Source organism: Rousettus aegyptiacus, unplaced genomic scaffold, assembly GCF_014176215.1.
Source record: "Rousettus aegyptiacus isolate mRouAeg1 unplaced genomic scaffold, mRouAeg1.p scaffold_m13_p_1, whole genome shotgun sequence".
Classification (NCBI taxonomy): domain Eukaryota; kingdom Metazoa; phylum Chordata; class Mammalia; order Chiroptera; family Pteropodidae; genus Rousettus; species Rousettus aegyptiacus.
The window spans coordinates 168,065,532-168,089,994 of record NW_023416284.1 but is presented as its reverse complement, the minus strand read 5'-3'; positions in this window follow the sequence as shown (position 1 = coordinate 168,089,994).

Here is a 24,463-nt window from a genome sequence, read left to right as displayed (position 1 = left end):
TTATAAGTGTGGCTGTATTTTTTTCTTATTAGCAATATGGGAAACCATTTACGTGTGGCTTACTAACTTACCAGATGTGTATAACTGTTGAGGAATCCCTGGAAGAACATGGAACTCAGAACAGTGAATCTGACTCCTGATCCTTCTTTATCATTGTGCTCTTGTTAGCCTCATGTTTAATCTACCATGAGCAAACCAGAATCTCAAAAAAATACTGATGGGAAAGCAGAGGAACTTATTAAGACTGGGCCTAGAAAATGAATGGCTCTTCCTTGAGTGAGGTGGCTAGTAGGAGTCTAATGGGCCATTAATGAATAGCAGCTGAAATTAATAACATCTTGGTCTATTAACAGTAGCTAAAATATAAAAAGTCTGTATGATGGGTGAGATACAGTAGACAAATTTCTCAGGGAGGCACCACTTAAAATTATGTAAGTAAGGACTTTATGATTTGGTGAAAACCATTTGGATAATGGGGAACAGAGTTCTCCCCTAAAGAGAAGGTGTATCAAAGTTTAGACAGATTGACAAATATATTTAGAATCAGCCAAGTCTCCAAAAAAAAAAAAAAAAATCCAATGGGGAAATGGAAAGGTAATGAGAAACTAAGGTAGATAGCTCAGTAAAAATACTAGAAACATGAACAGGTTGCAATCTCTTGCTGGTTTCTTCATTAATCAATAAATTAAATATTTGATACATGTTCAAAAAGTGTAGCAATAACAACACAACAAAAAAGCTGTTACCACCACCGTTATTGTTACTAAAGCTGTTACTAGACCCGTTTTTATGCTAAGTACATTGCAATAATTACCCCTCTCACAACGAGCTACGTGGTGATGAGTGATTAGTTACCCAATGTTCATCGGAATGAAAAAATTCAAAGTATATTTTTAAAAATGTCCCTTTTATCTTAATGAAACAAAATACACGTTTTAACTATGTCTTATATATCTTTTATACTTAACAAGACTCCCCCCCCAAAAAAACAAATCGAAATTTTTAGAATTTACCTCTATTTCTGTTTCATAAATAGTAACTCCTAAAAATATCCTACAAACCCCAAATCTTAAATTAACCTGGAGAAAAGAGCATTACTATGGGTCAAAGATCCAGCATCTTTGATTCCAAAGTGTTTGATTGAAGTGTCACATAGTTTCAAAAAATTCATTCCTTCCAAACTAGGCACTAGTAATAGCAGACTTCTTTGTATTATAATGGGGGATAACAACAGTGTTTACATATTTATGAGGGGGGTTAGAATACAAATGAGAAAAATCTAAATAATTTTTTGGTAGTCATGAATATCTCAGTACCAGTACATTAGTCATCAAAAAAGGAATTCCATACATTTATAATTTATTTAAAACAATCACTCAGTTTATTCATAAAGGGTATGTAAGGGAAATAGAATTATTCACAAAAATGGAAGAGGCAATCTGAATCCAATGAACTGAATAAATTGCTAGTACCTGAATCCATGACCAGGCTGTCTCTCATTTATGGTTTCTATTTTCCTTGGCCTCTCTTCTTGTTCCAGCAAAGTGTAGCTTTGAAATTATAATTGCAAATGAAGCTAATAATAACATGTTTTGCTGAAGCTGTTTCTAGCAAAGTGTAAAATCCCACATTGATCTACCCTGTATGAATCAGTGAAAGCCAAAAATAATCAATATGACCTGAAAGATACTAAATTTCTCTTTCAAATTTGCATATTGCTATGGAAAGAGAGTCAAAATAATTTTCACATGTTTTCTGGTTGGGCAAATATACTGCAAGACTTTTTGCTTGAATGATACAGCAACAGTAGCAACAGCGCATATCTTAATTCTGTTTTCAATCGTGGGCTTAGTGCTCTTTGGATAGAATGGAATGCTTTAATTATTAGGGGAGATTTCAGAAATATATTCGATAATGACTTGTGGACAGTTGCAAATGATCTATTAAAAAGCATCTAATTGTTTTCTAAATTATCCAAGTACCCTAAGCATAGGTGGGCGGGCTTATATATTTATTGAGAAATAAATACTTGTCAAAATTGAGAAAAGTATACATAAAATTAGGATTATTTGTTTTTTTTTAATTAATTAAATGATTTATTTATATTTATTTATTTGGTGATGGCAAAAGGACTAACAAGCCAAAAATGGATTAATAAGGGCATGAAGATTCTGGTACATTTTATAATATAAAAATAGAAATTTGTTTAATTTACCAGTGTTCATGAAAATTATGTAGTTTAACACTGGAAGAGGTGATTTATTTTCTGCCCAAAGTAGATTTATTCTAATAACAAAGTTAACTCACTGTAGAAGCTTCTTTACCTCATATTCAGTTAAATTCATTTAATTATTACAGCAGGCACTCCTTAAGATAATAATGAATTTTTACATTTATATAGCACATGAGTCAACATGTATATGTCCTCCTTAAATTTTGACATTTTCATGAACAATTGGCATAGAAAGACCTTTTGGCATTTTTGGTTTTAAAGAAATAGCCCTTTCCCTGTCATTGCTTACGTCCAATTTTTAGCCCTCAGACATAAGCCTGAATATGACCTGTGGTCCTTTTCTTATTCATTTACCCTCTCTCCATTCAATATGTAACCCAGAAGATACAAGTAGAAATGATTGATTAATTAGGAAAGAGCCTCATTCAGACAATAATTCTTGCCTTTTAATATACTAATTATGGTGTGATTGCCTTTTGTAATACCTCTTTAAGTGATGTTACATTCTTAGTTCAGTTATTTGCATTTAATGTTTCCTTTCTTGTCCCTAGCATTTAATGTCATTATCACAATGTATAACTTGTTAATGACTATATGGTTCAGTCATATATATAAAGTTACTTTATCCATATTCTTTTGTATTAGTATACTTGATAATTTAAATTTATACTTTTACTTTCATATAAACTTTTAAATTTATACTTTAAAATTCTACCAGAAGCAGATATTGTTGTATTAATATTATATAAATTAAACTGTTTTAATGGTAATGGAATTCATGCATGAATGATATATATATATATATCATTTAGAAAACATAAGACATACAAAATAGGACTAGGCAATAGGGACCCTTTCCTTCAAATATTGAAAATCTGTATCCTGATTGTTGACTGGTGCTTTTAATTAGAGAGGTGCAGACATAGAAGTAGGCAGCTATTGAACTTCCAATTGTTGAAAACCCCTCTCCAACTGAAGTATCTTCTAGAGAATTTAAAGGGCTGATGCTCTCAATACCTAATTCTTTTTTTTCTTTTGGGAGGCAGACATTAAAGACTAGAACTTTCAAAAGTAAGTGCAAATACAAGGGAAAATAGAAAGTCACTGTAAATGCCCAGGAAAAGTACAGGCTCAGAAGAGGTGTGAGAAGAACTTAAGTTTTTACACCTCAGGCTGATGCTCAGCATGGAGACATTAAACATAAATAAACAAAACAAAACAAAAACAGAAAGTCAAAAATAAAAGGCAGCAAACACTGGGAAAGGGGGAAAAGCTGGTTTCCAGAATTACCACATTATTACATTCAGATGTCTGGTTTTCATGAAAATAATAATAAAAAAAGATCACAAGGCATAAAACAAAACAGGAACATATGACACGTTTAAAGGAAAAAGTTAAATCAACAAAAACTAACCCTGAGAAAGACCTGATGGCAGACCTACTAGACTAAGACTTTAAAACATCATCTATCTTAATCTGATCAAAGAACTAAAGGGAGATGTGAGAGTCAAGAAAATAATGTGTGAGCAAAATGAAAATATCAATAGAAAACCTGAAAAGAAACCATAAAGAAATTCTAAAGCTGAAAATTACAATAACAGAAATAAAAATTCCACTAGTGGAAGTTAGAGACAGATTTGAGCAGTTAGAAGAAAGAATCATCAAATCTGAGGAAAGGGCAATTGAAATCATTGAGTGAGCGATAGTAAGAAAAATAATTAAAGTAAACAAAATCCAAGAGAACTATGGAATATTACCAAGTGGACCAACTTACTCATAATGGGAATTCCAGAAGGAAAAGAGAAAGAGAAAGAATCAGGACAATTATTTGAATAAATATTAGCCAAAAATGCCCCAAATTTGATAAAAGACACAAATTTAAATAATTCTGAATCTCCACACACTTTAAGTACAATGAACTCAGAGACTCACAGTGAGACATATTATAACAGGCCCTCAAATAACGCCTTTTAGTTCAACATTGTTTCATTATAATGTTGATGAGATGCCCATAGAAACTTAACTCTTTTTATATCACTTAGCCTTTGGAAAAATCGGTTTTGTTGTACATCGTTTTGCTGAAAGTCGCAGTATTTATTGATAATGTTAAGTGAAGGCTGACTGCATAACCAAACTGTGAAAGACCAAAACAAAGAATCTAGAAAGCAGCAACAGAGAAGTGCTTCATCACATACAAAGGACTCTCAATGAGAAATCCACAGATTTATCATCAGAATGTTTGGGAGCCAGAAGATAGTGGGCTGATATATTCAAAGTGCTAAAAGAAAAAAAAATCCCTATCAACTAAGAATTCTATATCTAGCAAAAATGTCCTTGAAAAGTAAGGAGAAAAGAAGATAATCCTATATAAACCAAAGCTGAGGGAGTTTGCTACCATGAGGCCAACTCTTCAAGGAATCCTAAAGAGAGTCTTTTAGGTTGAAATAAAAAACACTAGACAGTACTTGAAAGTCATTTCAATAAATAGAGATCTCAGCACTCCACTTTTTGTTTTCTATGTGACTTAAAAAACTAATACATTTTTGAAAACCAGTAATTATTAGTGTAAAAGGTAATATTATAACTCCACATTTTGTAACTCCACATTTGGTTTCTACATAATTTAAGAGACTAATGCATTAAAAACATTTATAAGTTTAAGTTTTAAGGCAAAATGTACAAAGATGTAATTTTTTATATCAGTAACGGAAAGGGGTAGGGACAGAGCTGTAAATGACCAGAGGTTTTATGTTATTGAAGTTTAACTGCTATAAATTGAGGTAGTAATATCTACTTGATATGGTTATGAGGATCAAAGGAGATTTTGCATGTAGGGGTCTAGCACATGGCTAGCATGTGGTAAGCATTAAATTAATGGTACTTATTCATTAATTTTAGAACTGAATATTTTTATTGATGCTATACTTATTCTGATATTTCATAACATTTCATTAAATGATTTTTATTTTTTAAAGCTTTATACTTTAATGTTTTAAGTTTGTATGACATCTAATTGGAAAAAACTAAGGGGAATACTACTGTCAAGATATGATACAGAATCTGGGACTCTACTGTGCTCAGAAATGATACCTACACATGCACTGAGCAAGAGCTGAGCTGTTGTGGTGCATTCAAATCTAAGACCAACGGAGCCAGCTAAGATTAATTATGAGCCTTTATTAGCCGGCCGGCGACTGACTCTCTCCACCACGCAGGGTCAGAGAATCAGCCCCAAGCTTCCAGAGGAGATAGCTTATAAAGCCTAAAACCACATCAGGCAAGCAAGTTTATAGAAGCAGAAGTTAGTCATTAGTATATCTTTGCACAGGACATCTCCTAGAACTACACCTTGGTTAAATGTTAAACAAGCAAGCAGATTATAGAAGCAGAAGTTGGCTATTATCGTCTGGTACAAAGATATACTGTTTCTGGGGGACTCTCAAATCTTATAGCAAACAGGGCCTGGTAGACAGTTCTGTTATCTGCATACTGGTGGTGATGTTTTTTCTTGGGAGTTGGTGACTGAAGATATCACTCCCTGTCTTGTCCTTGTAACTAGTTTACTGGAGAATTTTCTATTTTTACAGAACTTAAGGGTGAAGATAGCTTTTGGTAATTTTCCTGAAAGGCCTATGCAGAGCATGCTGTTGGATATCTTATCCCTGCCTGAATTGTTAAACCTCTCTGTGATTATTTAATGAACTCGATTTGCTAGATTTTTCTCTGCATGACGAAGATTAATTTAGAAAGCTGATAAACATCACATATAGAGCCTATTTATTTTGAAAAAAAAGAGGAAATTTTTGAAGTGAACTGATTGCAAATGTACTAATTTGAATTAGTGTTTGCTTCACTTGAAGTCTTATTTTTAAAATCATTAAATGTAAATAATGAACTAATGTTAAGGCTCATATATGGAGAATAATGAAATAGATGAATTCAGGTTTGAAGAGTCTTTTCAGTTTTGAACATTTTTTTTCAGAAATTTAATTTTTGTAAATGTTAATAATAAAAATAAAATCTAAAATTTAGCATTAAAGAATAATCTAATAATGATTCTTTTATTAACTGAAGCATGAAATTCCAACCTACTATAGAAATGAAACAGAATATTATTTATTTGAAAGAAATAGTATCTTTTATGGCACCCTATTATAAAGTACTAAGGTGGTATATAAGTAGCTTAAGCAAAGTAACAAAGCAAATACTGACATTCAATTGAATGTCATCTGCTTTGCCATAATGTTTATTACTTAAATTTTTCTTCTTTACAATTTCAGTCTAAAATTTATAATTAATGCAATAAATCACAAAAGTTATAAAATCCAAAAGGGCTTCTTCGATGATTTTTTGCAGGCTTTTTAAAAATATATATATAAGAGTTTTAGTGACATCTCATTACACTTTGAGAAATTTATTCTGGTTTGCTGGCTTTCTCTCACTACCTATTTTTTTTTTTCCCAAACAATAATGGAATTAAAGATTAAGCAATTTTTCTGCTTTTAGGTTAAGGTTGTTTCCTTTCTTGAATCACCTTCTCATTCACAGTAACAATTTCACTTTTTTATTTTTTCAAATGACACCCAGTGTATATGTGCTCTTAAAAATGTTTCTGGCACCTAATCTTTGCACAGGCTATTCTTTTCTCTATTGTTACATTTCACTATTAAATTTCAATTTCTCTTGAATGGTTGATTATCTCAAAGAGAATTCTTGGCTTTGTTTTAGAGTAGAGGTGAATAAACAATAGCCTGAGGGCCAAAGCCAGCCCACAACCCTTTTTCATACAGATGTGGGCTAAGAATGATTTTTATAGTCTTAAATGGTTGAAAAAAATTAAAGGATAATGTTTAATAAAAAGTGAAAATAACATGAAACTCAAATTTTTGTATCTATAAATAAAATTTTGAATTTACATATGATGTATTATTGAAGTGTACACTTGAAACCTATACTATTTTATTAACCGATGTTACCCTCAATTAATAAAATAGAAATTAATATTTGGGAAAATTTTTTTTCTTTCTTTGTGTTTAAGTACCACATAATGGCCTTGATTTTGCATCTTATACAGAAAAGCCTAAATACTTAATACCTAGTCCTTCACAGAAAAACTTTGCTGATTCTTGTTTTAGAGAACAATAATTACAATTTTTATTAAATATAATTTTTATATCAGTTATTTTAATGAATAAATGACTGCATAAAATATGCATGCAAAAACAGGAATGAGATTAATTTTAAAACAAGTTTACAGGATCTTATACATCTAGAAAACTATCGTACTTTCATATAACCTTCTTGAGAGCATATGTATTCTATAAAATTTCACAACATAGAATTGTTTTCTAGAGACAATTTATTACATATCAATCAAGAAATGAGACTCATTAACTTATAACCACAGATTTGTTCTCTATTTCTGAAAAATGTTTACTTTATTGATTTTTTCTATCTTCTTTATTTCCTAATTTCTTCTTCTTTCTCTCCTGCAGTTTGAGGTACATGCTCTCTATTCTTCTATTTCCATTATAATATCATCTATATCTACCGTTCATGCTTCTTTATCTTATTTTATTTTTTAAATTAAAATTATTGGGGTGACATTGATTAATAAAATCAGATAAGTTTTAAATGTACAAATCAACCATTTCTTGTATATATATATTGCATTGTGTATTCACCAGACTTCTTTATTAATGTGTCATTCACAGGCTTTGGAATGAATTTTCTAAAATACCCATAATTTAAAAAACAAAATTAAAAAAATAAAATACACATTCTTCTGCAGTGACTCTTAACCAACCCAACTGCAGCATCCCATCAAGCCTCTTTATGCTACCTTTCCAGGCTAATTTTACACTATTCTCTGATATAAACCAGCTAAACTGAAAAGCCTGCAACTCTAGACAGCGCCATGTTTCCTTATGTCTCATACTTGAAATAAACCATTGTTTTCTGACTGGGATATGGAGATTGTCCTGTAGAGATTTACTCCTTTCTGACTTGGCACAAGGACCAGCTCTGAGATATTTTACTCTTCACCTCTACTAAGGCTGATCTTGGGTGTTCAGTTCTGCCCTGAATTTACATCTTTCATAACATTTACAATGCTGTATAGCTGAATTGTTCATCTGTCTACCTTTTCAGCAACGTGAAAGTTCTTAGGACACATGGCTATAATCTATTTTTCCCTGTAGCCTCATTTACAAACAGCTTACCTTGCTTGTTGTATGTACCAAATGCAATCTTTTTTTTTTTTTTCTTATAATTTTGTTAGGTTGAAAGGTTTTTAATTACTCACAGAGAGTGGATCTCTGCAACATGTAGAATTGAGTACTTTGTAGGAAAATGCATCTTTTATGATCTGGAAGCTTAAGTTCCCCCCAAAATCATATATTGAATCCTGATACCCAATGTGATGATATTTTGAAGTGGAACCTTTGGAAGATAATTAGTTTCTGAAGGCAGAGCACTCATAAATAGGACTAATGCCCTTATAAAAAAGACTAAGAGAGAGTCCCTCTCCCCTTTCCCCATGTGAGATTACAGTGAGAAGAGGATTATGAGCCAGGAAGCGTACTCTCATTAAACACCTAAACCCATAGCAACTGATCTTGGACTTCAACCCTCCAGAACTGTGAGCAGTAAATTTCTGTTGTTTATAAGCTACCCAGTTTGTGGTGTTTTATTATAACCATTCGAGAATACTGAGACAACATCTGAGAAAAAAAGTGGAAGCTTTATGCATTGCTTGTCAAAGAAGGGTAAAATAAATTCATAAATATCTGTTCTGCTGTGAGTGTCATGAATCGATAAGGTGGTAATAACTGACTAAGCATTTATATTGTCATCTGTGAATCAAGGACTGCTTGTATGTGAGATATCGTGTGACAAATGTGTCAAATTAATGAACTGAGAGTACCTACAGTGCTTTGTTTTCATGCATTTCCACTTAGATATTTATATGTGTATTATATATACATATACACACACAATAAAAGAATTGAGGGTTGCATTTTATTTTTTACTCTTTTCAGATTTTTTCTTTGTGCCTGCTAAATTATTATTATTATTATTAATTATTATTTCGCAGATAATGTAAACAAAATACTGACAAGAACTGGGATAATTATGAACCAATTTGCTTAAGCCCAATGCATTAATGGTGAACATTATTTACCTCAGCAAATGCTCCATTCTGCTTTTGGAAGGAACAATGCATACTCTAGGCAGCCATGGTGTCTGACTTTAGACACCATCTTTTGCCTCAGTGTTCAATGATATTGATGCTTGTTACCTTCCTAAAGATACAGTGTGGATCATTGAATTATTACCTCCTATCCCAGAGAAGGTCTGAGTTTATCTTCAATATCACAAGAAAAATAATACAGGTGCACATATTTTACTGTAGGAACCAGGAGTGCTCAAATGTGGTTGAGAAGTGCAGAAATTAGGCTACATAGGAATCCAACTTTGTATGTTTCCTCAAATTTTTTGACCAACTTGTTCTGAGAGCTCCATCTGCTTCCCACTCTGGATGGACAATCTTCAACACCCCCATACAGCTCTTTTAGTTAGATGGAGTCTAAGGTGAAGCCTAATGTGTGTGTGTCCTTCAATCCCCACAATCAAGCCTTATTTGGGTTAATTGTCCTGACACATTTGAACTTAGATAAAATGACCCATTGTAGAGCATGGGATCTGACTTCTGAGCAGCCACTTAGAAATAGATATGCAACTTGCAATTGTGGGGGAGTCAGCTTCCTAACAAGGCAAATTTAACCAATAAAATACTTGAGGAGAAGAAGCTAGGTCAATAAATTCTCCCTTCCATAACCGGCTTGGTGGAGAGATTTTTAGTCAATCTTTTCATAGATGTCCTTTGTGCCCAGTGAATGCACCTGCTGTGGGACTTGAAGTCTCTTTTTTTGTTGTTGATACTTTGTGGAGCAATTGCCTATACTGTCATAGACCACATCCAATTGCTTTGTATCTATTTTTTCTTTAAGATATTTATATTTTTACCTCACCTTCAGCACCTTCGGGTTTTTAGCTCCCAAGTATTAGCACTGTAATTATTGCCTCCTCATCTTCTGTTTTCTAGAGAACTTGGCTAATACTGATGCTGTGATAATTCACTGTGCCAGTAGATGGAAACAAAAAACAAGCAAGAAATTCTATGTTCATTTCCGTAGATATAGAAAAGCACTACACACACACAAAGGCACACACACAAATTTCAACTTTATTAATATTTTATATGTATCTATGAGTGTGAGTACACACACACACACACACACACACACACACACACGATAATAAATACCATATATTGAACACCACTGCCCCTAGGCTCTGGCACAAAGGCAAATCGCATTATGTTTTACATAGTATTATCAGCAATCTAATACTCACTATGCATTGGCTCATATTCAGACAGAAATTGGGTGAAATCAGAGCTTAGCACTTTGGTTCTCCTCTTATCTTCTTTCAACATTTAGTTTTGCTGCCGCAAAGCTCTCCTTTTCAAAAATGATCCTCATCTATTCAACTGATGGTTGGAGAGTCAGAAAGCATTTTTATTTGGAACTTGTGATCAAAGGGCAGCATTGAAGAAAAGGGATAACGCTCCCACCTAGAATTTAAGGAAGGCACAGGGCCACGGGAATTCCATACTTAGGACTCACGAGTGCCAAAGAATGGTATATGCCTTCCAAAGAAAAACACTCCAAACTTTCTTTTCAACTTCTTTATTTCTATGTAGGGGTATCAGTTCCACGGTAGGAGGAGAGGGCAGAGTTACAAAACTATTCGAAAATACTGGAATGTAGGCTGGAGACTCATATCAAGTCTTTGTGAAGATTCCCAATCTAAGCCACACTTACATATGTTGGATTCCACAAAATAAATCTAATCTCTAATACTCCACAAACTGGATCCTTGTTTACGGATTGTGGCCGTTAATGATGGTATATTCTTACGCCTCCTAAAACATAGGCACATCACATCTAATTCTGTGAGGTGCCATTGTTATTCTCATTTTACTGATAAAGAATTGATGCTCAAAAAGGTTGAAACACTTGAGACAGGGTTGAAAGTTTATAATTTTATTGCTTCCTAAATGCAAGCAATGCCCATGGAAACAAATATATTACAAAAACACTCAATTCTGAAATATGAAAAATGTGGCTATTAGCAAATCCATAGCAAATACACTGACTGGGAAATTTTAATGTTTTCAATGTTTTATATTTTTTTATTTCTTTAAATTTCAGTGGGGAGATGCATCTCTCTTTATTCTAGATGAACCATAAATGAGGTCACAGGAGATATGGAGAAGGCATTAGCTCTCTCCATCCACAGAGCAGTACTTATCGTGGAGAATGGGAATAGCCATGGTACTCCCACATTTAGAGTCACCTGCCTGTGGTGTTTGAGGTTTCTCTTGCTTCTACTGCCACATGGAAGCTCGCCAAAGTAGCTTGCCAGCTGATCCACTATCTGGAGAACATTCTGGGAAAACCAGTCAAACTCGCCGAATTGGCACATGGGGCAGGGGGTGAGGTTGTGGGGTAGGATGGGAGGGGATTGGTGAATGGAGTACAAGCACCTATATTACACATCCTTAACTAGAAAGTCCCATCCTATGTGTTCTGTCACTTTAAAAATGTTCAGAGTTTAATAAATATTCATGTTTACTGTTTCTGCCCTAATGGCTGCTTCTACCCTGGTTGAACACGCACACACACACACACACACACACACACACACACACACACACAGTGAAATGCTTTTGGTATTTGCTTCTTCTGTTCCTCTTCACAAAATAAACATATACTACAGCTAGTATATATGTAGAAGTAAGCTTGTTTTCTAGAGTGTTCTCAAACACATGCCACCCATCCAAAGCAGAACCGGCCTCTAGGATATTTTCCAAATGCCTAATCTCCCGAATAAGTTACTTGTTTGTGCCTTTAGCAATAAACGAGTGTCAGGAGATGGATTAGAACAGATGCTCCTGAGATGCTGATTTGCTCTGTACCTCCTGCTTCAGTTACAGAAATGAAAATAATGAAGATTTTCTGTTGGATGCTTAGTGGCTAATTAGACTTTCTATTATCTAAATACTAATTGGCTTCTTATTCAATCTATTCACTTAAGGTGAAATACTAATTAAGTGTTTTCTCTTCATGATTTTTCTGAAGACAACAAAACTGCTAACGAATGGAGGGGTGTTCAGAGTCTTCAATCAATACAAATCAACATATACAGGGAATTTATATGTTGGGGTTTTTTCAGATACAAATATATCTTGGTTTGCATGGATTTGCCATTATTAAAAATACCTAAAATTTATAACAGACCAAATATACCATAACTAGGGATGTATGTGAACGAGGCTCTGTCTACATCTTCCCTTTTCCCTCCATGCTGTAGTTCTCTCTCTTCACTACATTAGCGCTTGAAAGCCCAGCAGGCTTAAGTCTGTTCCTGCTCTGTGTGTGTGTGTGTGTGTGTGTGTGTGTGTGAGCTGAAGTTCCTTTGGAGGCAAAGTCACACTGATAATAACTTTCTGTTAGTGGCAATTCAGAAAAGCCTTATGTTGCTAAAGACTGCTGCATGACCATACTAAGTACTATTTATTGATGTAGATAGTGTTTAAATGTGTTTTTGTGAAAAGATGCTCAGGCTTCTTTAGAAGAAAAAAAAAAGGTTTCTGGAATACTTGGTTAGGTCTCTTTTGCATGATGAAACACATAATCAGAAAAGTCAAATTTTTATATAACTTAATTTTGAAATAGTTTAAGACTCATAATAAGTTGCAATAATAGTACAGAATTTACCTGTGTATGCTTCCACATTGTTGTTGCAGATGGAAAAATATTGATTTTGTATATTGATTGTATATTTACCAAAGTTGGTAAATTCTCTCATAAATTATAAAAATGTTAGATTCCATTGAGTTTTCTATGTAGACCATAATATACTTTGTGAACATAACAGCTCTACTTTATTTATAATCTCCATAACTTTATATCTTGCTCTTGACATATATACTGGCCGCACCGCCTTACCTCCCTTACTTCTCTCCTAGAAATGGCACATTCTCCTGTTTTCCTCCCTGGTTTGCTGGCAAATTCATCTCATTCTCTCCTGCTGCTTCTCCTTTTCTTTTCTCACCTTTAAATCCCGGATGCCCAAGTCACCACTGATTTCCCCTCCTCTGTATCTACATACCTGTGTACACTCTTTTAATCTCATTGTTTTAAGCACATAACGCTGATGACTCAAGTTTACCCATCTAAGTTAGTATTTCTTAAATTTGAGACTTGAATGTAACACTACTAAATTTCTCCAGCTTATATGTATGTTAAGTATTTCAAATTTATCAGCCGAAAGAATATTTTTTAAGAACTGGTGAGCTGGAGCATAGTCAAGTTCAAGTGTAAGAGCTGGTAAGGACCACATTATGGATTTCATTATAAACGTTATGAAATTTTGTCTTTGTTCTAAACAGTGAAAAGTTATTGGTATGCTTTAAGAAAGGAATAAGTTCAGGTTTCCCCTTTACAAACTCTATCCATAATATGTAGACTAGATTGAAGAATAGCATAAATAAATAAAAAGTGCAGCTCAGAAACTTTATCAGTAATGTAGGTGAGAGATGATGGCACCTGAAATGAGCATAGTGGACATGTACAGAAAGAAGCATATTTGAGAAATGACATATACTGAATGTACTGAATGCTTACGTATAGTTGGCTCTGGTTCTGATTTGTGTATTCTAATCTGTTGAAATATCACCTTATTCTTAAATCAATACCGTACTGCTTTAGTTACGTTAGCTTTTGTGTGTTTTAATAGTTGGCAATACACTCACTCATCTTTTGGTCTTTTTCTTTAGATAAAAAGTCTATTTTTACTCATTTACTTTCTAGAAGAAAAGTTGCAAGGCAAAAAAAATTTTTTTTCTAGATATTTTCTTAAATAAACCAAAACTTTAAAATCAGGATATTTTACAACAAATTGAATTATTTCTTTCTTCTGAAATATTAGAAGATCCAATGACTGAGACTATTCCCTATATTTCGACAATTGACAGGAAGTAGGAGGCTGTTCGCTTGTGAGAGGATGATAACATATATGTACTGGTTTGTCTGGGACAGTCTAGGTTATAACTTAATAGTAATACTTTGAATAACAATTAATGGTGCTCCTTATATTCTTACAAGTGTCCTGGGTAGGAAAACAAATTACAGGATTACTTTATTTTTTGCATATTGTAAATGTCCTTTTATTTGACTTGATTTTATTATTTAGGTTGACTAATTGAAACTTATAAGATTTTCATTTAGAAATATTTTTTCTTCTAAGCTTCCAGTTATGTGAGCCAATAAATACCCCTGTCTATAATGCTAGTTTGATTTGATTTGATGTTACTTTTCACAATAAGTGTCCTGATGAACGTAGAGAGAAGTAATGTGATTTTTTGTATTTTATTTTCCTAGTCAAGAAAGGAATATGACCCACATATGTTTACAGTGTTTCTGCATGCCTCAGTAAATGTTCATTTTTCTACATATTCTGCCATTTTTTATGTTTATTCCTTGTGATTTTCCTTGAATGAATTACTATATCAACAACATAGTTCGAACATGAAAAATGGTGAGGAAAGTATTGTTTAGGAATTCTTTAAAAAATTCAAAACATAGTTCATATGTAAGAAATAAACCAAGTGCAGTGAATTTTCACTTCTGAATGGTATATATGAAAACTAAGATTGGCATATCTTTTGAAAAGTTGGAGAACATATCCTGATCATGATATATGGCTCACAAACAGCAAATTATTTTGCAAACAATTAGCAAAACTTAAAATGAAATTTCTACAAAATGACTCTTAAATTTAGCCTACAGTTGAAAGAAATAGGTTTTTACAAATTCCAAATATATAGACAGGAAGTTTAAACTTGCGTAAAGCCTTTAGCAATGATGAATTAAACATTTCTCAAACTACTACTATGAAGATGAATTGAAAACTGCAAAAACCTGTAAAAGTTATTAAAATATGAATTGGTATAGTCTACGGCCATGCCACCTTGAACAAGCCAGATCTCATATGATCTCGGAAGCTAAGCAGGTGGAGCATGGTTAGTACCTGGATGGGAAACCACTTAGGAAGACCCCATGTTGTAGGCGTAAAAAAATAAAAAATAAGAAATGGTAAGCTGACAAGATTCTTGCAGTTTGTGAGGTCAACCAAGAGTTGTCTTGCCAAATAAATAAATAAATAAAATATGAATTGGTATAAAATTTATAAATTGTTAAAAGAAACAGTCCTTTACTAAATTAAGTAAAGGTAGTGAGAAATCTTTTGTTGAATTGCTTATTTGGTGAAATGAGCACTTGAACAGATATTTGGTGAAATGATCAATTTCTGCTGCTAATAATTTTTTTCTCTAAAGCTTATTGTGAAAATTCTTAATTTTTATGCCTTTTGCTCTGTATTGTATTCAGGAACTCTGTGCTTAATATTGTTAATTAAAAGTACAGTAAACAGAAACCTACCTGCTTTTAAAAATGCCTATCAAGTGCTCTATGTCTCTTAAGCCATATCTAGTTTGTAAACTTATAAACAATTCTGAAGTTTTGCAATGAATGTCTATTTCTAAGTATAACTTTCCTTTTCACTTGTCCCGTGTTTTTACAGGTGCACAGTAAATGTAAAGATATAACTTATCTTTGGAACTACGTCTATAAGCTAGAAGGGTAATGAAAATTGGCCTCTGAATTGTAGAAAGTACTAAACTATGATTTGGCCCAATTCTTAGTAGACAAATTAATTATACCAAGAGACTAATTACTTTCCCCATTTTGATGCTTTAAATTTGTGGTGTGGATTCTGTGCCTTGGGGTAATTAAGTAATTGTTTATTTTTGAGGATTAACCCTAATGACCTACATTAGAAGACTCTACCCTGGGAAAATATTGCTTTGCTTTAAAGGTAGCAATGCAAAAATTCTAAAATTTTATTGTCTTTTTTATTTTGAGCATAATACTTAATTATCTCATAGAGTCTTATTAGTATGATCAATTTTTACTTTTAAAATAAGTGTTACAAAAAATGTCCAGTTGAAAAACCAGTATTGATCTAAATGTAAATAAGCCAATTATAAAATTCATTTCAATTAAGGTCACCAGAAACACTTAAAACATTCTCTCCTGTAAAATAAAGAGCAACCAAGCTTAAATTTTAAGTTAATTTATTTAATTATGTGTACTTCTATAATTTATTTCCACAAAAGGGTATATTTAATAAAATACAATATATCTTTTGTTTCATTTAATCTTTTGAATCTTGTTGCCTCCTTTAAAATTGTGCATGAGAATGTTTCACTTTGTACTCTTTTAAAAGTTGTATCATTTTGACAAGATGCTAAACCTGTATTTTTATTCTAACTATAATAATAATGTAGTGACATTATTCAACAGCTTATCTTCAAAGAGCTCAAAGGCTGTAGATAATATGTTATCACACACATCATAGTATTCTTGTGAATTCTGATGTTTTCTCTTTTTATTCTTTTTGTTTGAATTGCATAATGCCAGAATAGGGTGTTGAAAATGAAAACACTTTATATTAGAAGCATTATGAAGAGCTTATTTTATTATTTCCCTAAACTCTAAAATAGAATATTTGAATTCTTAAGTTTAATTGAAAGTTACATTTAGTTGGAAAAAATCAAATTAATCAAATGTATTCTCTTTTTTAAAGCAAGGTGACCTTTTCCATTATATCATACACAGTGTCACCAAATTGTACTTAAATTTTCCTTTGTCAGGAAACAACCTCTTCCAGTATTAAATAGTTCTACTTCCCTAAAATATATTTTGAATATTGAGCTGAAATCTGCCTGCATGTACATTTCACCTTTTGACTCTCAGTCTTTCCTATAGAGCAATACATCACTCTTTGACCACAGTCCTAGGCCAATATCTGGTACAAATGAGGCATTGCATTTAATGGGTCAGGGCTTATAGACAGAGTGTGACCTGTGGAGGGCTCAGATTTACAGTCTCTGGGCTTTCTATTGACCATGAGCAGTCAATATTTTTTGAGAATAGAAAAGATTTTGAAGAGAGAATTTAGCATGAAAAAAATAAATTGGATAGAGAAGATCCAGAGTGTAAACAAAAGGTTTACATAATAACCTAAGAAAAGAAAATGGGGACCTTATCTAGTAAAATAACAGTGAGAACTAAGAAAAGAGAAAGGACTTGGGATTTTTTAGAGTTAACTTGGTGACACTAGATGCGGAACAGAATAGCATCAAACATCAAAGATGACTAATATTTGGACCTGATTGACAGCAAGAATTATAATGATATCAAAAGAGGATCTCATCTAAACAAATAGGTACTGAAAATTCACCATGTAAAAGATATATATCACTCTGCTTAAATCTTATAAATGGCTGCTCACTGAACATAGAATAAAAACAAAATTCCCTACCACGCTCCATAAACAACTATTGTTCTTTCCTCCCTTTTTGACGTCATCTCATGCCTCTCTAGCTCATATTTACTGTCTTCCACCCACAGAAGCTTTATACATGTTATAAATTTATTTTTTTCCACGTCTTATGGCAAGCTTTATACTATGCTAGGGTTTACCCTCTTTGCTGTAATTTACATCTGAAACATTTCTGAAATCTCTACGGTTGTTGAGGTCACAGGTTAAATATCATACCCTTAGAGAAGACTTTTCTGACCAACCATTCACATTTTTAGCTAGCTTTGAATTGAGTCATGGTTTCATGGTTTCTTAGACAATTTTGTTTTTTCTTTATATTTAAAATATGAATTCACATTTTTCAATCTTTACTTATATCTTTCATTATATCAAATACCTTTTGTTCTAGGATGTCACTCTCCTAGAACCTTCCAACTTCCTGTTTCAATCCCAGTCAAATTCCTTTGTTGACATAGTTCTCTTTTTGGTCTTTTCTTCTCTCATTTTTTGTCATGCTATGAATTCCTCTTCTTTTATTGGATAAATACTATAAAAAAGAACCCCCCAAAGTGAATATTGGGTCAAGCATATTACAGGTTTATTTCTTATCCACATAAAAGCACTGAGAGCATGAAAACATTTGTGGGGAGGTCTTTTCTTCATCGTCCTTCAGGAACCTAGATTGACAGAAGTTTTATGACATCATCAACATATGGTTATTGTGTAGTAGGCTTCGTTCAGTGGGAGCTACTTTCCATTACCAATAGCCAGAATTCTGGGAATAATATCCTAAACGAAAGTTTCCTCTTCAGTGGTAGTTTTTTATTTTTCCCTTTTTGTTTAATCTTTGTCTCTGCATATACACTTACTAAAAATAATCCATTGGCACCATTTTTTTTTTTTTTTTAGGATTAATGTACACTGCTATAGGTTGTTCTAAAGTAAGTGCCCGCGTACATTCTGCTTGCCTTACCTAGGTGAAAATCAACGTTCTTTCATAAAGGCTGCTGAATTCACTGCTTTCTCTGTAATCGTGGAAGGCATTTTAGAACTCCATTGGCTCAAATTTCCTATGACTGCTTGAAGTGTGAATTAAAAAGTCATTTGAACAAAAGAAGACTAGTATAGTCAAAATATGAGAGAGATCATTGGGGAATATCCTTTTACTCCTTCCTAACTTCTGTTCCTATTATGAGATCAGGTTCAAATATTTTTCTGGTCTGCATACCACAAGGCTCTGCTCCAAAGATGAACTTCACCACTTATGTTAAACAAACAAGCAAACAAATAAAACGTAAATGATAAAAGAGATTGTAAATAAGACTATATCCGCAATTCCTTTCAGGACTCTTATTAGGATTAGAAATATTTTTTCTGCTTCTAATTTACTTTTCTATTTTAATCATTTATTTGAAGATAAAATCACATGCAGATAAATATATAGATCTTAAATGTGCAATTTAATGTTTTATTGTATCAAAAAGATATAGAAAATTTCCATCTTTCAAAAAGTTTCTTCATGAATCTTTTCACTCTATACCCATAATTATACTCATATTTTTAAGAGAAATTTTAGGTTATAGCAAAATCGAGAGAGATATACAGAGATTTCCACATACCTTCTGCCTCCACACATGCATAGCCTCCTGTATTATCTGTTACTCACCAGAGTGATACATTTGTTATAATTAATGAACAATAACACATTGTAATCACCCAAAGTCCATAGTTTACATATGGTTCACTCTTGGTGATGTAAAATCTATGAGTTTTGACAAATGTATAATGACATGTTTTCATCATTATAATATTATACAAAGTATTTTCAATGCCCTAAAAATTCTCTGCATTCTGCCTATTCATCACTACCCCAACCTCTGACAACTGTTAATATTTTCATTGTCTCCACCGTTTTACCTTTTCCAGAATGTCATATAGTTGGAATCATTAAGTATATAGCCTTTTTAGATTGGCTTCTTTTATTTAGTAATATACATTTGTTTCCTCTATGTCTTTTCATGCATGATTCAATAGCTCATATCTTCTTAGCACTGAATAATATTCCATTGTCTAGATGTCTCACAGTTTATTCACCTACTAAAATAGACCTTGGTCACTTCCACATTTTAGCAATTATGAATGACACTGCTATAAACATCCATGTGCAGGTTTTTGTGTAGACATTACTTTTCAACTATTTTTGATAAATACCATGAGAATGATTCCTGGATCGTATGGTAAGAGTAAGTTTACTTTTGTAAGAAGCTACTAGACTGTCTTCCAAAGAGGCTGTACCATTCTGGATTCCCACCTGTAAAGTGTGAGACTTCTCGCCGTTCCACATCCTCATCAACATTTGATGTCAGTGTTCTGGATTTGGGCTATTCTAATAAGTATGTTGTGTATCTCCTTGTTGTTTTAATATGGATTTTCATGATTAAATATACAGAGAATATTTTCACATACTTATTTGCCATCTGTATATCTTTTTTGGTGAGATGTCTGTTAAGGTCTTTGATCTATTTTTTAATACATTATATTTCATTATTGTTGAGTTTAAAGAGTTCTTGTATATTTTAGATAACGGTCCATTATTAAATATGTGTTTCACAAATGTGTTTTCCTAGTCTTTGGCATTTTATCTCGTTCTGTTGTCATTGTCTTTCATAGAGCAAAGGTGTTAATTTTAATGAAGCCCAGCTTATCGATTATTTCTTTCATGAATCATGCCTTTGATGTTTTCTCTTTTTAAAAAAATTCTTGTTTTGTTGCAGTTTTTTTTTTTTAGATATGGAAACAATTCCTTTCTTATGTCTATATATATTGTGAATGATTTATTTTCTTGATGGTAAGCAGATGTTTTAAATTTTAACGAAGTCCAACTTATCACTTTTTCCTTTTTCATTAATGTTTACGTATGCATGTGTTTTTTTCTAAGAAATCTTTGCCTACCCCAAAGCTCTTGAATATTTTCTTCTACATTTTCTCATAAAACTTTATAGGTTTTTAACATTGAGCCATTTTATTGGATATTTATTCCTTATAAATTGTTTGAGGACTTTTGTTAAAAATCAATTTTTTTATATATATATAAATCTACTTTTGGACCCTGTTCTGTTCCATCGATCTATTTGTTGCTTCATATTTTGATACGACGCTGTGTAATTACTGTAGGTCTGTGAGAAGTCAGCTTAAACTATATTCTTCCTTCACAAAGATTGTTTAAACCATTTTTGGCTTTTAGCATTTATATGTAACTTCTGGAATAAACATTCAATTAAAAGAAAAATGAGTCGCAGTTTTAAAAATTATTTTATGTTAGTTTCAAGTATATATAGTACAATGGTTAGACATTTATATAATTTATGAAGTGATCCCCCCAATTCCTATAGCACTCATCTGGCACTACATGCAGCCATTACAATATTACGGGCTGTATTCCTTACGCTGTACTCCATACCCTGCGACTGTTTTGCAACTGCCAACTTGAACTTCTTCATCCTTTCACCTTTTTCACTCCCCATCCCCAACCTCCCTTTCCTCTGGTAATCACCAGTTTGTTCTCTATATCTGTGAATCTGTTTTCATTTAGTTTGCTTGTTTCTTTTGTTCCTTAGATTCAGCATCTAAGTGAAATTATAGGGTATTTATCTTTATATGACTTACGTCATTTGGCAAAATAGCCTCCAGGTCCATCCATGTTGTTGCAAATGATAATCTCTTAATTTTTTATAGCTGAGTAATATTCCACTGTAGCTATGTATGATAATTTCTTTATCCAATCCCCTATTAATAGGCACTTATGTTGCTTCCATATCTTGGCTATTGTATATAACACTGCAGTGAACATAAGGGTGCATAGAGCTTTTTGAACTAGTGTTTTGATTTTCTTTGGATAAATACCCTGAAGTGAAATTTCTAGGTCAGAAGGTCATTTTATTTTTCATTTTTTGGGGGAAACTCCAAACTGTCTTCCATAGTGGCTGACCAGTTTGGAATCCTACCAACAATGTACAAGGATTCTCTTTCTCTACCTCCTAACCAGCACTTGTTTTTTGATTTGTTGGTGACAGCCATTCTGACAGGTGTGATGTGATCTCTCATTATGGTTTTAATGTGCATTTCTCTGATAATTAGTGACCTTGAGCATCTTTTCATATGTCTATTTGCCATCTGTATTTTCTCTGTGGAGAAATACCTATTCAAGTCTTCTGCCCATTTGTTAATTGGATCTTTTGTTTTCTTGTTGAATTGTATTTCTTTATAAATTTTGGATGTTCACCTTTTATAAAATGTATCATAGGGAAATATCTTCTCTCATTCAGTAGGTTAACTTTTTGTTTTGTTCAATGTTTCTTTTGCTGTGCAAAACCTTTTTGGTTTGATGTAGTCCTCATTTTTTATTTTTTCTTTTGTTTCCTTTGCTCAAGGAGATATATCAGAGAAAAATTCTAATAGCAATAGCAGAGAATTTACTGTCTATGTGTTCTTCTAGAAGTTTTATGGTTTTGGGTCTTACATTTAAGTTTTCAATCCATTTTGAGTTTATTCTTGTATATGATATAAGAAGGTGATCTAATTCCATTTTTTAAAATGTATCTGTCCAGTTTTCCCAACACCATTTGTGGAAGAGAATGTCTTTACCTCATTGTATATTCTTTTCCCCTTTATCGTAGATTAAATGATCATCTAGGCATAGATCTCTTTCTGGGCTCTCTATTCTGTTCCACTGATTTATGTATCTGTTTTTATGCCAGTACCATGCTGTTTTGATTACTAGAGCCTTATAGTAAAGTTTAATGAGTTGAAATTTTGATTGAGATTGCATTAAACATTTAGATTGTATTGACATCTAAATAATAAGTATTTTAACCCAGCGGTCCTCAACGCCCCCAGGCCACAGACTGGTACCAGTCCATGGCCTATTAGGAAGTGGGCCGCACAGCAGGAGGTGAGTGGTAGGCCAGAGGACTAAGCTTCATCTATCTGTATTTGCAGCTGCTCCCCAGCACTAGCATCTCTGCCTCAGCTCTACTTCAGATCATCAGGCATTAGATTCTCATAGGAACACTCTTGTGCCAAAAAGTTTGAAGACCACTGTTTTAACCCATAAACATGGTATATTTCTTTCTTTAGGTCTTTAACTTCTTTAGCAATACTTTTTAGTTTTAATTTAGAATTTTCTACATTTTAAAAAATTTTGTTATTAAATATTTTATTTTTAATATTACTCTATATTAACTTTTCACATTATTTTGTTTCTAATTGTTTGGGGCTACGAAATAGAGTTACATTTGACTTTCTACATTGATTTTTTTTTTAACGTTGTGTCTTTGGTAAATTAAATATTAAATTTAATCTTTTTGTTATATATTATTTAGAATAATTGATATATCACTTAGAATAATTATATAGACTAATTATTTAGAATAATTTGTCATCTGTACATAGAGCTTTACTGCTTTCGATAGGCATACCATTATTTCTTTTCATTGTTTTATCTCACTTCAGACCTTTGGTACATTTTTGACAGGGCATGGGGGAGGTGGCATATCTTTGTCCTCCTCCTGAAGTTAGTTGGAAAACATTTAACTTTTCCCATTAATTATGGTGAAACTTACATGTAAAGTTTACGAATTTTTCTCAAATGCCCTGTAACAGAATGTTTCCTCCTATTCCTAGTTTTTTGAGAGTTCATACAATAGATGGGTGTTGAACAGTCAAAAAATTTTTAATAATCACTTGATTTTTTATTCTAACAAAAAGAGGAAAACAAAACCAATAAAACACATATATGAAATATATATTACGTATATATGTATATGATATCTACACACACACACATACACACACACACAAGGTTTTCAAATGTCAAATATTTCAAGAGGAGGAGAGAGTCAGATACTACTATAGGTTACAATGAGTCCTGACCTCAGGAGATACTCAAGCTATTTTCTAGGATAGATTCTTAAACATTCTTCTCATAGAGATACTAGATTCTTTCAGCTCCAGTTTTTGTACATTGTTATCCATTGTAACTCTACTTGAACTCAAACTTCAGTTTAGATACCAGAAAATATTTGTTCTATATTAAACACAACAATATTTAATACAAGTGATTGTTACAAAATTTCCTCAATAGCTGGAGAAGGGGCTCTAAGTTGAACCTCCAGAATTTATTCACAGAAAATAGCACAAAAGTTGACAGCCAAGAATACTGCCACCTCTACCATGTTTAATAAGCTGGGAAATCACATAGCTGCTGTCCAACTGCTCCTTACTACATTGTACCAGTTTAACCTTGATCTTGAGGTCAGAGGTCTTTCATGAATATTTATTCTAGTTCTATATTAACAAAGTAAATCCTGTGAATATAATATCCTTTTTTCTTTCCCAAATCAATTAATGCAAGTCTTGCATAAATACACCTCATTTGTTTAGCTTTCTAGCATGTGCAATATAGGAATGTACACCAAGGTAGAAACAGATGTTCAAACAGTAATTTATCATACCCATTACAGGAGAACACTCAAAAGTTTCAGTGGTCCCAACCAAGTGGGAAAAAAAAGTGTTATCTAGTGGAAATGTGGGAAAATAGCAATAGCCTATCTTCTCATAGTGGACAGTTTTTCTCCAAGAATTATTCCTTTCTGCTTTATTTTCCTAGAATTTTAGTTAGAAACTTTTCTGTCAAGAATATCTCCTGGTATATGG